This window comes from Nilaparvata lugens, chromosome 12, assembly GCF_014356525.2.
Source record: "Nilaparvata lugens isolate BPH chromosome 12, ASM1435652v1, whole genome shotgun sequence".
Classification (NCBI taxonomy): domain Eukaryota; kingdom Metazoa; phylum Arthropoda; class Insecta; order Hemiptera; family Delphacidae; genus Nilaparvata; species Nilaparvata lugens.
The window spans coordinates 5164246-5187036 of record NC_052515.1 but is presented as its reverse complement, the minus strand read 5'-3'; the positions used below and the strand labels follow the sequence as shown (position 1 = coordinate 5187036).

At 35.2% G+C, this 22791-nt stretch overlaps 1 protein-coding gene across 7 annotated transcripts in view; it reads left to right on the top strand.

Moving 5' to 3' along the window:
• Positions 1-1269: 1269 nt before the first annotated feature.
• The window catches only part of LOC111048488 (transcriptional enhancer factor TEF-1), a 154647-nt gene continuing 133125 nt past the window's right edge, over positions 1270-22791 (top strand). The window contains exon 1 of one of the 7 annotated variants that reach the window (XM_039438761.1): positions 1270-1382. The gene's annotated coding sequence lies outside the window, so the exon portion shown is untranslated. Of the gene's footprint in view, positions 1383-1518; positions 2001-22791 lie in introns of those variants that run through there. The other 6 variants (XM_039438757.1, XM_039438763.1, XM_039438759.1 and 3 more) reach the window with 6 other exon arrangements.

The window sequence follows — 22791 nt, the reverse complement described above, 5'->3', positions numbered from 1 at the left end:
CAACAATATCTTCCGATTGTTACATAAATAAAATATGGGCTTAAGAACATTCAACAATACATTTTATATTTTACGACGGAATTTGAATTATGATGCATGGTCAAAAGCCCTTCTTCTGCTTCTAAATAATGCTTTGGAACTTTTCATTTCTAGAATGGCACTTTTCCCATTGACTTAGCTTTGTGCCATTCTTTCTTTCTTTTTCCATCTGTCGGCCTTCCTTGGTTGTATTCTAACTTCTTCTTAGGCTAACCCAAGGTGTGGACCGTGTTGATGGGTGGTGCTTTTATATGGTGGTTCTAACGGTGCCTGCAGGATACCAGGCGCCCTCCTTTAGTATTGAGCCTTGCCCCATCAGGGCAGGTTCCTCAATCTAATCGGTGCTTCAGGAACACAGGAGGCTCCATTGCCCTCATATGTAGAGGCTATTAACGTTGAAAAGGCTTCTACTGATCACAACATGATGTAAGCTCAATCACACCATTCCAACTGGAGAGGAAGGATGAGCTTCTCAGACCACTGCTCAAAGAAGGGTGGCCATTCAGGCAAAATTTATTGGAGAGGTGAGGCTTTTTGACCCTGCAGATTCTCGAAGGGGCAAAAAAAGAAAAACCCAAGAGACCAGAGATGGGTGAAACTCCAGGCACACATGTGGGCCAAGAGGCTTAGTCGAGGGCTGCCAGTCCCCAGGCGCCCTAGAGGAAATTTGGTGACCCTTCCCTCAGCGGAAGGACCTACAAAAAAGGACAGGAGTGGAACTCACATAGGTCACGAGTTTACGGGCTGGAGAGACGAAACCTCACCACTGCTCAAGAAAGGGCAGCCATTCAGGCAAAACTTCTTGGTAGAGGTGAGGCTTTACACCTTGCAAAGTTTTGGTGGGACAAAAAGAAAAAAACCCAAAAGATGGGTGAAACTCCAGGCACAAGGGTCAATATGATGAGTCAAAGGTGGCCGGGCGCCCTAGAGGCAATTTGGCGACCCCTTCCTCAGCGGAAGGACCTAAAAAGAAGGCCACGAGTGGAACTCACGTAGGTCACGAGGACCAATCAGTCTTGAGAGACTGCCAAGCATATCACACTGGATTGCTAGAGACTATGAACAAGAAGAAGGGCTCCATTTGCCTATAACTCTAATCAAGAACTGAAGAATGGAACAGTTCCATAGAACAGTTATCGGAGTAGCAGTTTGGTGTCAGGTTTGCGAGTCCGTTGATACATAGGTGGTTGCGCGTGAGTAGATGCGCAGTAGCACGGTGCGTTGTCTGGATTCTTTGTGTCATTCTTGGCATACCAAAAACAGACTCGGTCCCTGTGTTTACGGACCAAATACCGTTCTTAATTTCTACAATTTCGCCGAGAAGGCGTCCAAATATTTCTCTGGTAAGTACTTTTCATCTAGATTATAATTTGCAATGACTATTATTGGTTGTTTGTCGAGGTTGAGGTCAAACAAAGCCGAGTTGTTTGTATGCGAGCTTCCAATACCTCACATATTTGACATGTTTGCCTCAGCTAACTTCCGGCGAGGTCTGGTGGGAAACTTAGTTCGTCTCCGTGAATCTGTCAAGGAAGTGATAGGTTATTTTCTACAAAGTGTTGTGTTTATTTGAATGTTTTTAGGCTTTTATTTTTGTGATTAGTTGTAAGTGAAGGGTGTGTTTAGGCTCTGCTGTTGTGTAATGCTATTCCACGACAAGTAGTCATCTTGGCATTGCTGTACTACTGTAGCGTCTTTGGTTAGATTCTGACTTCGGCCGTTCAACTAACTACTGCAAATTCAAATCCATGATGCCAGATCTACCTGTTGTATTAAATTTAACCAAAACTCTACGAACAAAAAATAACCTTCAAATTAATTGTCATGTTTTAAAATAAAAACTTTGGTTAAATTTACAGTGCGTTTAAACTTGGTTGTGAAGTTTTGTGCTTTGTTTTGGTGTTATGTCAACATAATTCATTTTGTCCTAATGGGAAATTAATTACTATGCTTGATTGAACGTAAGTACACTATCATCTGTATTATTTTTCTACCGTATTTTGCCTTCAAATTAATTTATTATTTATATTGGGCTATTAACTTATTTAGGTCTCTTAATTCACTAATGACGCCGTAATGAATTCTAAATCAATCAATACCGTACGGTACCGTAGTTACTTTAAATTTACCTGAATACCAGTCATAACCACCTACTAAAATGTTCCTCTTGAATATTTAGATAATAAGGCTAGGCTATCTTGGAATATTTTTTTTCAAGAATTTAAAAATGTACAATTTTGTTTCAAATTAATCCTAGCCTACTATAAACCCAAATTACAAAATTTGAAAATACAAATGCATTGAGTCTGATTATTAATAATTATTTTGGAACACTATACAATTATTTGATAATAGGCCTATAAATTAGTCAAGTTGTTTTTAGTTTTGATAAAATAAATTAAATATAAGATCAAATACTTTTTTAGTTTTTATAGACTGTAATAGTTTTCTATATTAATTATGGTTAACCATCATCATTCAATAGCCATAGCAAACATTATATTAATTAGGCCTGTTTAGTTAGTCTTCTTCAACAACCCTAGAGAATTGATTTAGCCTAGTTTGATTAAATTTTCAGAGTCCAAGGCCCGGTTGCACAAAAGCAGTTGAATATTTATTTACCGTGATTAATTTCACAAGAACCAATAAGAGAAACCGTCTTTTCAAAAAAGCCTTCTATGATTGGTTCTCGTGAAATTAATCACTGTTAAAATTTAACAGGCTTTTGTGCAACCGGGTTCTTAAGTTATCAAAGGTATAGTGAACAAAAAATTGATTTTGAAGTAACGTGAAAGTTTCAAATATATTTGTAAAAAAATATATATATAATTTGTGAACTTATTTAGCGGTTTCATAGTTCTATTTTTGAGGGCATTTGTTTGACTATTATCAATATAACGTTCTTAAAATTGCAGTAATTACGAGTTATAGATTTGTAAATCATTCTATGAATTATTTAAAACTGAAATTCTACGTAGGTATCCTAGTATTTTTCAATTGTTTAAAAGTCATTGCCTATCCTCAGAGCCAGTTTGTAGACATTTTTGGTGCTATTCTATTATTGGAAATATTACCTGTTATGGACATGCCTCATGTGAAACAATTAATTGCTGGAAAACAGCAATTGTATTGAATTCAATATTATTAACCGATTACGTACAAAAACTCCTTCAATTATCAAACAAGGTGAACAGTAATTAACATTTTATACAATGAACAGTATTAATGATAATATTTATAGATCTATTATCAGACTAATGTAGAACTGATCAGTGTTTTCTATAAACTAGAAAAATTAACAGTTGAAGATCATGGAAAATCGAATTGAATTGTATATCTTTTTTTATAAAAATGTATTTAATCTTTACAAATTATCTCTCTTTTTACATACCGTAATGAGTCTGAACAGCAAACCATCCAGAAAAAATTACTCAAGATATTTCACACTAATTTCAGACGTTGGTCTTTTCAAATATATTGATGCATTAATTTATCTTTCTTATCAAATCATTTTCTATTCTTAGCTGATTACTTTTTCAGAATTCTATTAGATGAGCATTCATCTGTTCTTTTAGTGAAGATTACATCTAGATAGGCATTTTTGATTTAAATCCAGATCTCTTAGATTTATTTTACTGTCGCATAATTTTTATTATTCAGAGACATACTGCATTAATTTACAATTCAATATAAACCTACTAATTAAATTTAAGATAATAGTTTTCCTCCAAACAAAATTCCATTAGCAATCAATTTGATAGAAAGATTTTTCAGCGATAATAAATGACGTCAGAAAGCTCCGTCATAGAGTGTGGAAACTTATTTTTGATAATATTATAAGATGCTAATTCACCATCACTGTCAATGAACTTATTGTTTTATTATAATTTATTAGTTTTGCCTTGATGATAATGTTCAATTACAGCTAATCAGTTCAGTGACTCCATTTTTTTATTCCAGTCTAGTATAATATTGTAGCTTAGTAGTTATTCTGTGTAACTATTCTATTGCAGATCCAACTACCGTAAAATTGTTATTAGATATGAATTTGCAGATGGGAAATAGCTTAGCAGCGATTAGCGAATGAAAATGAATTTAAATAGCATTACATTATCGTTAGATATAATTTTCCAATATTGATAAATTAATAACTAGATTGATGATTTACTGTATTTCGAAGACATTGAAATCAGTAGCTTGTGATTTTTAATGATGTCTGGAACTAAATGTTTATTAGTTTTAGAGTTATCTTTTAGACTTGGTGAACCAATCAGTTTCCCTTGTTCCTCTTATTGAATTAGAAGTGAGTTGTCCATTAGAAAGGTTTAAACTTATGATATTGCTGAAATAGAATTATCACAATTTCTGACAAATTTTTACTTGAGATTCTATGATAGGGGCGAATTTGAGCTTCGCAGAAGAATTACTTATCACCTAGCTTCTCATTGAGTGATGTAGTTATCGTAAAACCGTTTCAAAATGTCCACAATAACCACCTTCCCTTTCACAAAACTCTTATTACTCGAATTATTACAGATTTATATAAAATATATCTTGAGAAACGATCTGTTTTATAGGCTATTCTCGCAAAGCAGCTCAGTTTTTTCCGATGAATAATTCATCAGCTTTCTTTATTATTCTTTCCGAGCTGTATAAAATTCTCACAATCGCGGAGCGCCAGTAAATTTAATGTAGTCTTCATGTTAATGAAAAACAACTGCTTTTCATTACAAGTTTATTGGAGTTTTATCATCGAGAGATCAGTTTTTATGTTGTGATGTGCTCGTTTCAATGCTGTAAATTCATTGTTTGTTAGGTTTGATGATGTGCTATGTCTCTGACACAGGGATGTTATCAAGTTTGAGATTCTTTGATGGTTTTGATTGTAAAATACTATTTTGAGATGCGGTTACTGTTATGTAAGAAAAACATAAATAACGTGTTTCATCAGTTTGAATTAGTTCTATAGAGAGTAGAGTGAAGATGATTTATTCTGTTTGATACATATTATATTTTTGTCAAAATCAAATTTCCTCGTTTTTAATCTGTAGGCTCTTCATTTTTAGAAATTTTTGGAATATCATTTTCAGGGTTTTTTACCCTAACCTCTTGGGTCAGTCGAAACTACTATTCTCTCTAATCTATAACATTTGTGATACAACTCAGCAGCATCTCAATGGAAACGGGAGTCAGAATTTAACAATTTTGAATACATTAAATATTTATGGGAAAACTTGAGACAGTTATAAAACTCACTGAACGCGTCACTGTTCGATTCAAATTAGAGTAGCCTAATGTATGGGATATCATCAGAAAGAAACTGTTTGAATCAGTGGCAGATAATATCAGATTTATTATAGATTTATTCTTTATTGATCAAAGAATATAGAAGATTTATAGATATTCATAGAGCCAGATATCATATAAGAGAGTCGATATGAAAGAATGAGAGGGCATAGAAAGAGAGGCTGTAGGGGAGTGAATGGGAATATCATGAAATGGAACAGGTGCGCAAAATAGTAATCTTAATGCATACAAAGTGAAAGGAAGGACAGTTGAGGAATAATTGAAAAGACTGGCAACGATAGTTGAGAGAATGGTAGTGATAGTGAAGAAGGAGACAAGAAGAAAAAAAAGAAGATAGAATAATAAATGAATGAAGAAGAGAAGATAGCAATGGCGAAGTGAGAAGAAAGGTGAAATACGCAATAAAGCAATATTTACGATCGAAAGAACAATGCGTAATAAAAGGAATCGATCAGGTGGAACGAATGTTGGAAATTGAAGAAACAGTGACGCACTCAACTTTCAAGCATCAGTGGACATTACACTCACACTCTCTCTCTCTTTTACATTTTCTCTCTCCTTTCTCTGTGCCTCGTAATTTTATTTCTCTAGTTGTATTTTCTTTCTCTAGACCTCCAGACACTTTAAAAATGCTTTCCCTGTCATTGGGTGGCGGGGTATCATATCATATCATCATATCATAATTTCTTTATTCATAAGTTTGTACATTGTATACAATGAATAGTGTCAAAAATATATATCTTTGATTAGATACAATTAAAAATAAAATACATAACAAATAAAACATCTACAGAATACAACAATACAAACATACAATACAATTCAACTCATAGGATCTGATCTCATTTATTCAAATATTCTTTGATATTATAAAGAGCTCTTCCAGTTAAATATCTCTTTAATTCCAATTTGAATTTATTGGGATTCAGCTCTTGTTGGATTCGCGTCGGGAGCTTGTTATAGAACTTGGCTCCTATGTATGTGGGCTTCTTCTTGTAGAACTCAAGTCTATGGCTTTGCAAATGTAAAAGTTTATCTCTGTTTCTAGTGCTGTACCTATGATTATGTCCTAACGTCAAAATATTTCCAAGATTTTCTTTCACACACATAATTGTCTCAAAGATGTAAAGACTGTAAACTGTCATTATATTCAAGTGAGCGAAATGTTCTTTAACTGATGTTATGGGGTCTAGGTGTAAAATTATTCTTATAGCTTGTTTTTGTGATTTGAGAATTGAATCCATGTTCTGATTTGAAGTAGATCCATAAAGACTTATACCAAAGGATATTATAGAGTGTATGTAGGCAAAATAAATCATTTTCCGCGTTTCTATTTTACAAAAGGGAGACATTTTTCTAAGAACATATAATCCACTCGATACCCGTGACAAAACCCTTGTGACATGTTCTGTCCAATTCAAGTTTTGATCTACTGTTAATCCCAAGAACTTGGTAGAGGTGGACTGAGAAATGACTTTGTTGTCCAAATTTATTGAAGGAAAAAATGTTTTTACCTGCTGTGTAGTGAATGTCAATAGGTTCGTTTTACTCATATTAATTATTAATTTATTGTTCAACAGATGTTTTGCCAAAGAGGCTGACAACATGCAGAAAACATGAATAGAAGATGAAGTTTTGTTTGGAAATTTTATATTTTAATAATCAATAAAACGATCCTTACGAGCGAACAGGGATCCTGCTCAAAAGTGACCTATTGAGTGAATGTCACATTATCTGAGCCTATTATCATCACATTATTTGGTGACTTATCTGAAGCCAGATAAAATGGAGTATGGTGCAATTTGATTGTACAGTATCTACAGAAATGGTCAAGTGTGTGCATTAGATACATTTCCATTCCTAGCCTTGAAAATTTATCATACATCTTGATGGGATGTTTTTCCTTCCCATCAACCCATTGACTAATTAATATTAGGGAATTGAAGAGACAGAAACTTGAGAGTGTTTTATCTGAATTAATGGTGGAGTGTACTGTAAGCATATGAAACATTTATAAATATAAAATTAGAAATTCAAGTACCATTTTAAAATTGCACAATCACGACATGTTTCGGCTATATAATTCCATTTTCCTACAGTTACGTTGAAAAGTGGTCATTGCTGCACTGATTACAGAACGCAAAGAATCACTTTTCCGCTCTAGTGCGGGAAAAATTTTTCTGCACTCCAGATTTGCAACATGGCAACGCAAAATACTTAGTAGGTTATATGGAGCAACAGTGCAGCAAAATCAAAATGAAGTTGGTAACAGTGACTGCTGTGGCTGCTATAGTGAGCAGAGGTGCAACGAAGCACAACGCGCTAATTATTATTCATTATATATTATAACCAAGGACAACGACAGCACAGTGCCACCACAGCACACACCACACAGCTGCCCCCCGCCATTCAAACACTACTAATTTATTTGATGGATTTCAGGCAATTTTACCCATAATTACCCACTTTTTATATTCAATGGTAACTGTAGGAAAAACTTAATGTGAAATACGTGCGCAAAGTTCCTCTGCTGCACTCAAGAAACCATTCCGCCCGAGCCGTGTTTCTTTCGGTGCAGCAAACTGTCACTTTGCGCACTAGTTGCACAAATAACTATTGTATGTGTATTGTTGCGATTAGAGAAGGAGTGTACGATGAATCATAATTTTTCCCATCAACAGATGACCTACTGGAGGTGAGGGAATTGAGAAAATTTGATTTGAAGGATTAGGAAAATTCTCCCTAGACAGAGAGAGTAAGGTGATAGAGAGTGTGAGATAATGAATGAGACGAAAGTTACAATTGCAAAGAAGAGATGAAATTTGTGAGAGAGTGAGAGCGTTGAAGGAATAAGTGGGATACATGCATAGTAATACAATATTATATCTTCTATTACTATGGCTGCAGGATGAGTTCAGATCTGAGTTTACATTGAAGATGTATCCTGTGTTATACAGCAAAATACCACAAAGGGTAGCCTAGCCCTTTTCAATGAGACAGAGAGAGAGAGAGAGAGTGTGATGAGTGAAAGGGCATATCAGCCAGCCTTGTTTTAGGTTTAGAGGGTTGGGTGTAAGGGAGGTGTAAGGCTGAAAATGCCATTAATAATGGGACGTTCATTAATACGCACACAAAATATCAATAGGACACCAGTCTAGGGGAAACGGCGGTGGGTGGGGGGATTTTGGAAACCCGTGGGGAGGGGTATACAAGCGACAGTAAATTTTGTTGCGCTTGGACAATTGCTTTACGGTATTGGATGAGGTCTCTCTCTCTCTCAACTCTCTCCGTCTATCTCTGTTTAGCTCCCGTTTGTTTCTCTCTCTCTCTCTCTCTGAGCTTGTACACACTCAATAACACAATCATTGCACCTTAAATCATACGATTGTGACAGTAATTAATAAGGTTTCAATGTATCTTTCATGGCTCTCACTCTATCTCTCCACCATTTATTCTCATCTGTCATTCTCTCTCTTCCTTCCTCCCTTTATAGTTTCTCTCTCGTCTCTCCTATCCCATTTGATTCGTTTGTAGGTCTTCAGCTATGGCGGAAAATTGTATTTGTGAGATATTGGTTGGAAATAGTTTTGATATTTTGTGGATTACTCACATGTCATTCTTATCATCTATTTTTCTTTGGTTTACAATAAAGTATTATTAGTAGATGATAAGTTAACTTATTCAGCTTCCCAGTAGAAAATATATATTTGTTTCATTGTGGATGATACTACGAGCTTTTATCTTATGCGTGGGTAATAGAATTGTTTATTGTGTATAATTGGTAATGGAAAGTGCGTGGGTGATTTTGATGTGATGATCAAACGTCCATGCTCAACGGTGGGATTCGAACCCACGACCAGGTAGCGCTAGCATACCTGTTCAATGCCTTAGTCGTCTCGGGTAACCTGACCGGCAAATAATATATTATTTGTTGATTTTTTAGGATTCATATTGGGAATAATTATCTGTGTGATAATCTTGAAGTAAACCTATACAGGAAACAGCTATTCATAGTTAGTAGGAAAAGTATGTCTCATATCATATAGAATCATATGCATTTGACATATTTGTGCATGAAATTCAAACATATTCAAGTGATGGGTTGAACTTGACAGTATCTATCTCTGGTTCTCGCTTATTTGTATTGATAGAATTGTTTTGACTGACAACGTTTGTTGTTTCATGAGTAATAATTAGAAATTCAGTTGACGAGTTGTTTACAAGATTACATTTCTTACTGAAGGTAATAGGTGATAAAAATAATACTTGTTTCATCTCTTCTGTTATTAAACTAGAGCTGGCTTTATTAATTCTGTAGATGATCTTCTCCACAAGGCTGTGCACTTGATCGATTTTTGTTTATGTCATTGATAAAATTTGCTAATAATTAGATTGAGTCACAACAAATAAATTCAAACTTCAAACCTATCCCTCTCTCTCTCTCTCTCTCTCTCTCTCTCTCTCTCTCTCTCTCTCTCTCTTTCTCTAGGTGGGACCTTCCCACAAGGGACTCCCATCAACAAATGTTATTCGAATATACAGTGTATGGTTTTCAACACTACTTGTTCGAGTATTGTCTGACCGTTGTACTGAATCAAACTCTCTTCTATCTTGATCTTGATCGTTCTCTATCACTCTTTTAATTTCCCTCCTTATCTAGTAGATGAGAAGAAGTCTTCGTTCTGGGATCTCGACGCCTGTTTACGTTGCCATGGCGACTGGCGCAGATTAATTACACGTTTCAGTGTGTAAAACGAAGTGAGGAGTTGCATTCCTCCTCCTGCTCCACCTCCTCCTCCTCCTTGACTTCTGAGAAGTCAAGAGTCAAGAGAGAGGAGCTGTTTTCCTCCTCACTGGTGAGAGCTAGGAGTCAAGAGTAGGCTGAAAGAGACTGTGAGAAGCTCGGTGAGATTCGTCTCTCTGAGATGAAAGATAGAGAGAGAGAGAGAATGGGTGAGTGAGTGAGGAGGGCGTTTCTCAGTAGGGCGGTGTTTTTGGTGATGGAAAGGCTCTTGCACTATCACTTACAAGTTAACGGTTGTGTTGAATGGTAGTGAAGAAGGAGAAGAAGGCAGGAGAAGGAGAAGAAAGCAGAAGGAGAAGAAAACAGAAGAAGAAGAAAGCAGAAGAAGAAGAAGAAGAAGGCAGATGATGAAGAAAAAGAAGACAGGTGGAGAAGAAGAATAAGAAAAAGAAGAAAAAAAGAAGGCAGTTGAAGAAGAAAGAAGAAAAAGGAAAAGGATACAAAACAGTACAGACAAGGCACAAGGAAGTTAAAAAGGAATTGAGGAGTGGGAAGTGTTTGTCAGAATAGTAGTATCGAAACAATTATGAAAACCAAGCAGGGTAAGGTTTAGAGATAGAAAGAGAATGAAATGAAGAATTGAATAAAAGTGGTGGGAGAGTATAAAGTAAAATAATGGAAAAGTGATAGAAAGTAAAGAATCAGTAGTCGAGTAAGAAGCAGTAGGCAAAAGAGAGTGAGATTAAGTTGTATGTAGAGAAGAACAATGGAAAGACTGCTGTGGCGGAGACAGGAACAGAAAAAGGAAAAGTAGAAATGAAGAATAATAGGAGAAGGAAATTATGAAAAAGATATTAGAAAAATATTAGTTATTACTTGGAAGAAAAGGAGCAGGTAGAGCAAATAGGAAGTGAATAAGTAAGACACCGGTAAGAGAGTAAAACAGAGTTGAGAGAGTAAGAAAGATAAATGAAGTGTGTATGAAGTTGGAGGACAAGAAGCAAAAGGAGAAAGGAAGTAGGTAGTAAGGAAGAAAACAGATCTAATGAAAATTACGACGAAGAAGAGGAAGTTGTAAGAAAACAAAATGGGATGGTGTGGAGAAGAGAGGGAGGAAATAAGAGAAATAGTAGTAACAAGAGAAGAAAAACAAGTAAACTGGAGAAATTGATTAAAAGAGGAGTAGGATAAGCAGAAGACAGACAAGAGGGAAAACGCTATGAAGTCGGTCCTTCTAAAGTGATTACAACTGCTTTCGCTTATATGAAGTGGGCCTAGAGTGGGCCCAAATGAATAAAAAAGAACCAACCAAAGAAAAGCTTCTGTAGGATGAAGTGGATGGCAGAGAAGTCGAAGAAGGAGGAGGAGAAACAGTCTCAAAGCTTTGATGTTTGTTGCAATTATTGTGTAATTTTGTGTTGGGTTTAAATCGAATTTTCTCCTCTACCTCTCAAACTACATACTGCACCTACTTACTCCATTTAATTGTTGTTTGATTGTAATGAAATTCTGCGAATGTTGAAGTGTTTTTAGGGTAGGTTTGATAAGTTTAATAAGTTTCTGATTGACAATGTGGAGTAGCGACTTGTAAAACCCAAAAGAGAAGCAGCCACTAACTCATGTTTAATCATATCACGGAAAATAAATTTAATAATTCTACAACATTAATTCTAAATGTTTAGTATAACTGGACTGGAAATAAATTTGTCTAGTTGAAATTGAAGACCCAATCCTATTTCATAATTTGTCATCTTTCTGAATGCGGTAATAGTAAATAGTAATAGATAAATATTATTAAATTAGCCATTTTCCATGAAATTCCACTGATGCGTTGAGTGAATTGTGATTTTTCTATATTTCTAGATTGAAACAATTTTAAGCTTATTATGGCTTGAATTTTCAGAATTACAGCAAATTCATTTATGCAGACTATATAGGTATTACTTCATAACTCATCCAATATGAATATTATTATCTAAAGCCAGGTAATAGTATAATATTCAAATAATATCGATAATTGACCGAATGAAGTGAGGTCTATGTTTTAACTCTATGATTTTCTTTTGTCTGTATGTATGTAACGCATTTACGGCTAAACGCGTTGATACAATTCTTTGAGATTTGGCAAGAATATTCCTTTTTCAACTGCGCGTCGATGTATATACAAGATTTTTTGAAATTCTACATTTTGAGGATAATATGAAAGGAAAAGGAATTTCCCCCATACTCCGATATCACTATATATATAATCTAATCTGAAGATAGGATTAATCAGACTATAGAATTATTTATAATAAATCAGCTGACAAGTGGATTATTCATTGCATGCATTACACAGATGTCTGGAGAAGCCGGTGAAAAAGGTGACACCAGATACTTGTGGATGAGGAAACTGCGTGAGGTTTACTGTTCACAGAACTACTAGTATAATTTATGTTTATTTAGCATTCTTTATACACACACAGTTTCAGACATTGGAAGATCATTAGAATGTCTATAATATTGAAATTTATTATAATTGATGAAATTAATACATGGTTTTCCAGTTAGATCCTTATCATTGTTGGGATTTCAATGACTTTAGCTCCCGTGTACAGGCGAATAAAGAGCTTTTGATAGCTCTTGAAAAAATAGCTTTCGAAGCAAGCTCTATAAAAAAGTCACCCGTAAACCGTCCACCAAAAATCCAAGCAAAAACCGTGTGGAATTTCCGCCATTTAAAATGGGAACAGATTACCTTATTTAGATACTGCACATATTATCATAGGCTGCTACAGTTATATTCAGTTCACATTGTTAGCAATCCTAACAGCTTCCCATTCTAGCAATGCTGACAATCCAAAGTGAAACTCACCGTACAGAATTATGCATTCTCTTGGAACACGTTTATGTAGTGAGTGCTGAGTGGAGTTCTTTTCAAACGTTGAGCTACCGCCTGAAATATTTATGTTAACAATTTTCGAATTCCAATGTTTCTCTGTACCACTCTTATTCCCACTATATTTTATCTACCTAATCGGAATCGTACCTCTCCCTCCTCCCTTCTACCTGCTAACCTCCCCACACCACCCCAACCTGTAAGAGCTGTTGCATTGTTTAAACTCCAATCGGCTTACATATATGTGATGTATAATTCGTGTGGGAATATATTCGTCGAATTTCTGTTGCTCACTTAGTGCTCTCTGTTCCTCCCTCTCTCACTCTCACAAACCCTCTACCCCGCTCATTGCCATTTTGGTGGAGCCCCAAAAGCTCCAAAATTCCTCCAACCGTTCTTTTCAGTTGCGAGTTTGGAACCCGAAAATGTTGCATGCTTTTGCAATGCATAGTAACATATATGCTGTAGCATTCTCTGGAAAAATTAGGGCCACGAATACTGTATGAATTTGGGATATTTATCAGTGCGGAAAATAGCATTTCCCAACCTCATTTACCTGTGTTTTGAGTTTTGGGATTCTGATCGGTATTTGAAAACTGCAGTTTAGTTATAATGTGGTATGGCACTCATATTTATGATGATGCTATTTCAGCCATTTGATGTTGGTATTCTATTGTTGATATTTTCATTTGTTGAATGAGTTCTCTCTAAATTCCTTCATTAATGATGGTGGAATTCTCTTTGAGGGTTTGGAAACTATCCCATGCATTAGAATCTTTTCTAATTGATTCCTCAACCACTTTTACATCATCAAGTTATAAATATAAAATTAAAATAATTAAATTCAATTTTGATTTATTGCAAGAAGAATCACGTGGAGAGACAAATAATATGAGATTAATTCAAGATTCAGAGGGAATTTTAAGATTAATACTTGTTAATAGTTACCTATTAGGTTAAATTTATATTATTGAAGGAAAACTATGAAGTCTGAAATATGTACTCAGATTTTGTGTTTGATAATATCAAGTTTGATGTTGAAAGGGATGATTTGGAAATAAAAATGATATCTTATTGTACAATATATAAATTTATTGTTTTTTTTTCAATTTTCTTTAATAAATCCACATTTATGAGATTTTGAGGTGATGGAAACAGGAAAAACAGTAATAACATGAGCATTAGAGTTTGAACTTTGATGAAAATAATATTTTTAGAACATAGATAGATAGGTGATATTCCATCAACAGTTTCCACCCCTAGTCTTCTTTGACCAAGAATTTAATTTAACAAGCAGGATTTAGCAGCCAAGAACATACGTTCTCACATTCAATCAACCTTATTTAAAGCTCACTTTTCCTTGTTTTCCCAGAGTTGGATATTCGGGAACAAAATATCCCCGGCGGGAAATCAGGAAAACCCTGCATTTCCTGGTATTTGCGTCCAGTTTTCCCGTTGGCAGTTTTCTAGATCAGCGGGCAGTGTAGGGCCATTTCACTGTCTTGTTCAATTCGTGGTTGAAAAAATACCATTCAACAAATAAAATGAAAACTCATCAATTCTCTCAATATTTTCACTAAGTTTTCATGTGGAAATTGGCGAGTTTTATTGTTATCAAGTCTATGTTTATTGTTTCAAGTGTTATCAATTTCGGCGAGTTTTATTGTTTCTCATTGTTATCGTCTGATTCATCATAGTTATTGTGATCTCTTTCGAGAAATTTGACTGAATGAGCAGAGAGCTTCACCGAATGTTAGAAAGTATTATAAATAATGTTAGACTGATTAAAATTTGTCAGAAAAGTGGTTGACTCAGTTTTTAAAGCTATATCTGATCGCTCAGATTAGATTAGTGACTTGTTCTTGGTTCTCCTGTTGGAAGGGTGGCTACTTGAAGCCAGCTCCACGAACTGGCAGTTATATGAGTTACGTAGATCTCTACCCCTTTATTTTGATTATATTTTTCATTTTTGACAAGATTTACATAATTGAATAAAATTGTACATTTTACATATAAGACTCCTAAATTTTCTTTTGGTTCCAATCGAAAAAATTGACATTTAGTTGAGGATACACTTGCATTCACTAAAAAGTCTATGCTCCATTTACGTTTCAATTTATGTTTTATGTAAAACTTGGTTTTCATGGTCGCGTGTTACATTCCGGGCTTAAACTAGTTGTGAATCAATAAACTGAGAAATTTCATATGTGTATTAATATTCTATAATCTCTTAACATGACGGTCTGCTGCACTAGATAACCTTACAAAAAACTAATTGTTACATTGTATATCTTTGTAAGTCACTTGGTTTTTTGTTCAAATGAAAAAAAAGAAATGATTATATCATATCTGTTTCTGTCCAGTTATATTCATACTTAGTGTCCTTAGATATATTACTAACAGTATTTTCTGTCTCTCTCCTAACCATAGAATCCATAGGTTGACAGTGTTATTCACATTATTTCTATTATTATTATTGTCACTAATTACTCTAATTGAGGAGAATCGATAAACCTCGAAATGTATCAGATGGATTAAGGTTTGGTCGAGGTAAAATCAATAAAAGGAACGACTATTTTTGGTCTGTTATTATTCGGTAATGAGACTGAACAAGTAAACTAGATCAGTAAATAATAATTAGATAATTGGAGAGAGATAATGCACTCAGCAGAGAAAGAACGAATGACAGAGACAGAGTGACAGAAAATTCACATGACATTGGAGAGAAAGAGAGAGAGAGAGAGAGAGAGAGAGAGAGAGAGAGAGAGAGAGAGAGAGAGAGAGAGAGAGAGAGAGAGAGACAATTCCCATGACATTAGAGAGAGTGAGAGTGAGATAGACTCATTATTCTGTTTGTTTAACGGGAAAACAGATGATGATTGATTTGCTGCAAAACCAGGCTAGCCTAAGGGTGTTTTAAGGCTAAACATGGTGGCGCCAGCTGAAATAGCCTAAGCTTATGCCTACTGGGATGAGATAGGATGTATTTTTCTGTAGCAAGAAGCCTAATTATTGTGGTTAAGAGCTTTCCACTTGTTTGTTTCTTGAGTTTGAATCCTGCAATGTCAAGTCGTGAGAAAATTTATTAATATATAGTTTATATTGTTATCGATATGAGTCGTATCGATTAGTCGATCTCTTATGATTCACAATTTGTTTATACTTTAGTACAGGTGGAACTTTCGCAGTAGGCCAATTCCGGGTAGATTTTTTAAAAATGTATACGAGTATCATTTTCCCTAATTTTTCTTCCTCTTCTTATTATTCCTTTCTTATTTATCATTCTCTTATACTCCCCTTCCTCTTCCTTACTCCTCTTCTTCTTCGTATTCCTCTTCCTCCTCCTTCTCCCACTCTTCCCACTTTGAATTAAGTATAAGTAAGATCAAGGAAGCAGAAAATCTATTATGATTAGTTGTGTCAAGTATGATTATTATGATTAGCTTATGCAATGATTGATTAATAAGATTGTGGGTCGTGGACCTATTTAAAGATGAACATAACGATAATACTATCAAAAAAATTTTTTCCTACAGTTACGTTGAAAAGTGGCCATTGCTGCACTGATTACAGAACGCAAAGAATCACTTTTCCGCTCTAGTGCGGGAAAAATTTTTCTGCACTCCAGATTTGCAACATGGCAACGCAAAATACTTAGTAGGTTATATGGAGCAACAGTGCAGCAAAATCAAAATGAAGTTGGTAACAGTGACTGCTGTGGCTGCTATAGTGAGCAGAGGTGCAACGAAGCACAACGCGCTAATTATTATTCATTATATATTATAACGAGGACAGCAACAGCACAGTGCCACCACAGCACACCCACACAGCCGCCTCGCCATTCAACACTACTAAGTTATTTGATGGATTCAGGCAATTTTACCCATAATTACCCACTTTTCATATTCAATGGTAACTGTAGGAAAAACTTAATGTGAAATACGTGCGCAAAGTTCCTCTGCTGCACTCAAGAAACCATTCCGCCCTCGCCTACGGCTCGGGCGTAAACGTTTCTTTCGGTGCAGCAAACTGTCACTTTGCGCACTAGTTGCACAAATAACTATATCTATGCTTCAAAATGTTTGCTGTTGACATGACCAACTATTTTTTCCAAGCTAATTTCAAAGTGTAACGCGTTACTACAAAATAAATGGTGTTGCACTGTTTACTTGATCAAGTAGCCGGCTACTCTTTCTGGTCATAAATCTGTAGTGATTTCAGTGAAATTTTGAAAACCTTGTAATTTCGAACACAACATGTACAAAGTCAACCAGATGAAACCGACAGGCTGTTAATAGCCCAAAAAATGATATCATGCCACTCAGAAGACATTCTTGTTGAGTTCTGGGGCAGACATATTAGGACATTAGCAGCCTCACTTCAGCGACATGAGTGCAGGTTATATTTGTCCCAGACATGCATTTTGTCTGCAGGTTGTAAAACATAATAGACGAACTATAGACATGGTTCACATAGTCATGTTATAGTTACATAGTCATGTCTGTCTGGAATCGACCTCAAGCCTATACACATCTCTCACACTCTCTCTCTCAGTCTGTCTCAATGATCTATTAGTGATCACAACATCAGCATGTCGTCACCTGACATATTCATGTTGCTCTAATGTTTCTATCAGTGTGCAGTTAATTTTGACTAGACACCATGTTGTCAGAGTAGTCTAGACTGTTGATTTAATTCTGGTGGTGAATGTATAATTCTTGGGTTGAATAATTTTGGGTGTTGGATGGACGGACGGTCAGTGTTGAATGTTGAGTGCAATATAAACAGCATTTGCGCATCATCAACTATGGTTTATAGTTGACAGCGATCTCATACAGTTTTATATAGTGCTCTAAATATTGTAGGGCATTTTCCTAAAAGCAATTGTTTTCTTTTCGGATTCGTAAAACGTTCTTAACCTGTAGAGGAGATCATTGCGGATAGACTCTTGTGTGAATTGATTCTTATGAGAGTTTTCACACATATTCAGTCTGCCGGTGAGAACACTCCAATAATATTCTGGTGAAAAGTTATCCAATGAATATGAAAGTGGTTAACAATTTCAATTTGTGTTTTTCAATAATACTCTAGTTTGTCCAACACAGCAGAAATACTTTACATTGGTAAGCAGAGCTTTAGTCTCACGTGTCGGTGCTTAATATTGTTAATTACACTCAAAAGTCGATAAATGATTGATTTATAGTGAGTTTCATTCACTTGAACTTTGGGCCTTCCTCATAAATTTCGATGCTTCCCAATGAAACAATACTAAAGTAGATCAGCTTGCTGGATACACTAAATCGAATCGATTCTATGACTGTGAAACGGCTATTTAGACTAGCAAATAGAATTAAACTTTAAATGCAACGACATTTGAGAGCGCATCTAGTGTCTAAATTGAGACTCATGCCAACTATAGGCAACACACATTCTCAGACATCTTCGTTTCAAATCAATCGTCTCACTGACTTGTGAGTTCTGTAGAAGAGATTTTCGGTTGAGTCAAATGTCTGCTGTCGGTCAAGACAGTTATCGAGAGAGAAAGAGAGTTACTGAAAGAGAGAGAGTGAGAGCGAGTGAGTGAATGTGTGTGAGTACGAGTGCTAGAAATAGTCTTGACCTTGTATTGGCGAAAGAGCTGTAGTTTTTTTTACTCAGTGCGGGATTTAATCTTAAAGAGTTATTAGTTTCAGATTTGCATTGAAATTCTGTCAATACTTTACAGTTATATGCTAATTCATATTGTAACTAGATTGGTTCAATTGCAGTTGCAGAGTTTGAAATGTTCACTATATTGCTCTTAGCAATATAAAATTACAGAAAAAACATTTGATGGATTTCTGGCAATTTTACCCATAATTACCCACTTTTCATATTCAATGGTAACTGTAGGAAAAACTTAATGTGAAATACGTGCGCAAAGTTCCTCTGCTGCACTCAAGAAACCATTCCGCCCTCGCCTACGGCTCGGGCGTAAACGTTTCTTTCGGTGCAGCAAACTGTCCTTTGCGCACTAGTTGCACAAATAACTAATCTATGCTTCAAAATGTTTGCTGTTGACATGACCAACTATTTTTTCCAAGCTAATTTCAAAGTGTAACGCGTTACTACAAAATAAATGGTGTTGTACTGTTTACTTGATCAAGTGGCCGGCTACTATTTCTGGTCATAAATCTGTAGTGATTTCAGTGAAATTTTGAAAACCTTGTAATTTCGAACACAACATGTACAAAGTCAACCAGATGAAACCGACAGGCTGTTAATAGCCCAAAAAATGATATCATGCCACTCAGAAGACATTCTTGTTGAGTTCTGGGGCAGACATATTAGGACATTAGCAGCCTCACTTCAGCGACATGAGTGCAGGTTATATTTGTCCCAGACATGCATTTTGTCTGCAGGTTGTAAAACATAATAGACGAACTATAGACATGGTTCACATAGTCATGTTATAGTTACATAGTCATGTCTGTCTGGAATCGACCTCAAGCCTATACACATCTCTCACACACTCTTTCTCTCTCAGTCTGTCTCAATGATCTATTAGTGATCACGACATCAGCATGTCGTCACCTGACATATTCATGTTGCTCTAATGTTTCTATCAGTGTGCAGTTAATTTTGACTAGACACCATGTTGTCAGAGGAGTCTAGACTGTTGATTTAATTCTGGTGGTGAATGTATAATTCTTGGCTTGAATAATTTTGGGTGTTGGATGGACGGACGGTCAGTGTTGAATGTTGAGTGCAATATAAACAGCATTTGCGCATCATCAACTATGGTTTATAGTTGACAGCGATCTCATACAGTTTTATATAGTGCTCTAAATATTGTAGGGCATTTTCCTAAAAGCAATTGTTTTCTTTTCGGATTCGTAAAACGTTTCTTAACCTGTAGAGGAGATCATTGCGGATAGACTCTTGTGTGAATTGATTTCTTATGAGAGTTTTCACACATATTCAGTCTGCCGGTGAGAACACTCCAATAATATTCTGGTGAAAAGTTATCCAATGAATATGAAAGTGGTTAACAATTTCAATTTGTGTTTTTCAATAATACTCTAGTTTGTCCAACACAGCAGAAATACTTTACATTGGTAAGCAGAGCTTTAGTCTCACGTGTCGGTGCTTAATATTGTTAATTACACTCAAAAGTCGATAAATGATTGATTTATAGTGAGTTTCACTTGAACTTTTGGCCTTCCTCATAAATTTCGATGCTTCCCAATGAAACAATACTAAAGTAGAAGAAACATAAATAGAATTACTGTGTTATTCTTCTTGAATATTGTGAAGTACGGTTCATCAATTTCAGGGAATTTTGCAATTTGAGACCAGACTGTACACATAAAATATGGAGGATTCAACGTTTATATGTTTATCATTTCATTTGTATGATAAATTCGTGTAAAATAGAGATTATCTTCAAGATTTCATGAATCAATATCTCTTTTGTTTATTTGGCGGGAAGAATTGTTTTAGTTAAATAATTTGCACTGAGAATTTGACATAGATTAACGTTGATTTGTTTATCATTCCATTTGTATGATAAATTTATGTGAAATAGAGATTATTTTTCAATATTTCATGAATCAATAATTTCTCTTTTGTTTATTTGGCGGGAAGAATTATTTTAGTAAAATAATTTGCACTGAGAATTTGAGAATTTGGCATAGATTCAACTATATTCTGGGATTAAACATTGGATTAATCTGAAATAAATTGGTCTACTTTATGAATTGATGAATGATGTATAACTGCTAGAATAGTTTTTGAGGATTGAAGAAACTGAAACTACATTAGAACTTTTATCAGAATTTGATAAAAAGTCCAGGTTTCAATATTTTATTTTTGCAAAACTATTGTCTTGTTTTTTCAGGGTAATGTAGCTTGGAAACCTCGTACAAAGCACACAGGCGAGCGAAGTGAGCCTACTGGGTTCCAGTACCTTAACTGTACTGTATTTAATTTACAGTGGTTACTCTAACAAAGGGCAAAGAGCCTATCAATTACAGATGCACGTGCATTGCATTGCATTTAGATCCAATATTGGCTCTTCTCCCTACTTGACTTTTTTCGCGCGTTTTTTCACTGTGTTCACTGTAGTAGCCACAGCCAACTAGATTACGACGACGTTGTCACCGTTGTCTATTTGTGGACTAAGCTGGTTTTATTTCCAAGACTTATTTACGCTATTTCTCTTCCACTATTTGTGTTCTTATTTTTCGGAATCGTCTGGACGTAACTTCTCAATTGACCATTAAATAAGGAGGGTGGCTGGTGTATTTCTGGGTGATTGCACCAGTAGGAAGACGAAAATTCAGAATTTTTTTTCGCGTACAGTAAAATCTACCAATCATGAAATACTCTGCGATTCACAGAGGAATCTCAGTGTGCTCTTGAAGTAATTTTTCTGCTTTTATCTTGTAAATACAGAAATTTTTGATTTTATATGGGCGCATACAGGGCAAGCCCCAAAAATTGCTCCCCAATCAAAACAATAGAAAATACATCAATTTCTTAAAAATATATAATTTAACACAATAAATAAAATATACTCCTGAAAATAATAAAATAACAAAAGCAAACTACAAACTGAAGAAAGTTATAAAACTAAGCGTGATAAACTAAAAAAAAATTAACTAATAAACTAAAAACTAATAGAATAAAATAAAATAATAAAATGATAATCAAAATCTGAATAATATAATGCGAATTTAGATAAAATTAATTGAAAAAAAGAGATGCAAAAATAAAATCATTACTAATAAGAGGAAATTTATATAAATTTTATGAGAGATGAAGATGCTGATGATGATGATGATGATGATGCTGGAGATGATTCTGACAATGAAGATGATGATGATGACTATGGAGACCAGGGTGAAGAGAAAAGAAGATTCAAAAAAAAGATAATAACCTACATAGAATTACCGGCGGAAAGATGGTGGGTATAGGGCTGCACAAGCTTTCTTGAACTGCAAAGTTGACAAATGAAATGGATCAAGATGAGCTCCACAAAGATTAAAAAGACACATCATACGATTAACTGGAGAATTATAGTGATTATTGGTTCTGCACTGAGGAAGCTGGAACCTAAAACTGGAACGCCGAGCCACTTGGGGGACATAGATGTTAAGCAAAGAAAGAAGGTAAGAAGAATCAATCCTTCCATTTAAAAGATTATACAGGAATACAAGCAATCTGCAGTTACGCGATGCCCCAAGGGATTGCATTTGAAACATTACTCTCAGATCAGAAGTTGGGTAATTGAAAGGACAAACTGCATTGAAGTGTTTAAAGTACAAAAATCTTAAAAATTTATTCTGGATTTTCTCAATCTCCACACTCTGAGAAACTAGATAAGGATGCCACACCTCGGAGCAATAATTGAGCAAACTTTTAACAAGTGAGTTGTACAACAGAATAAGAACTGAAATTTCATTGAAATGAGAGCAAGTTCTGCGAATAAATCCTATTTGCTGGCACGCCTTGGAGCATAAATTTCTCAAATGAAAATGAAACTTAAGCTCAGAATCAAAATACACTCCAAGGTCCTTAAATTGATCAACACGCTTGACTACTAGATTATTGATAGTATAAACAGGAACCTGGGGGTCTCTCTGCCTTGTGAAAGTTACAGTAGCGCATTTATCAATGTTGATCTTCAGCTGGTTTTCACTGCACCAGCAAAATAAGCCATCCACATCACTCTGAAGCATTCGACAATCATCCTCCGACTCATCACCTTGTAGATTTTTACATCATCGGCATAGAGAAGGCAAGAAGAATGCTTTAGGACTCCAGGCAAATCATTTATGAA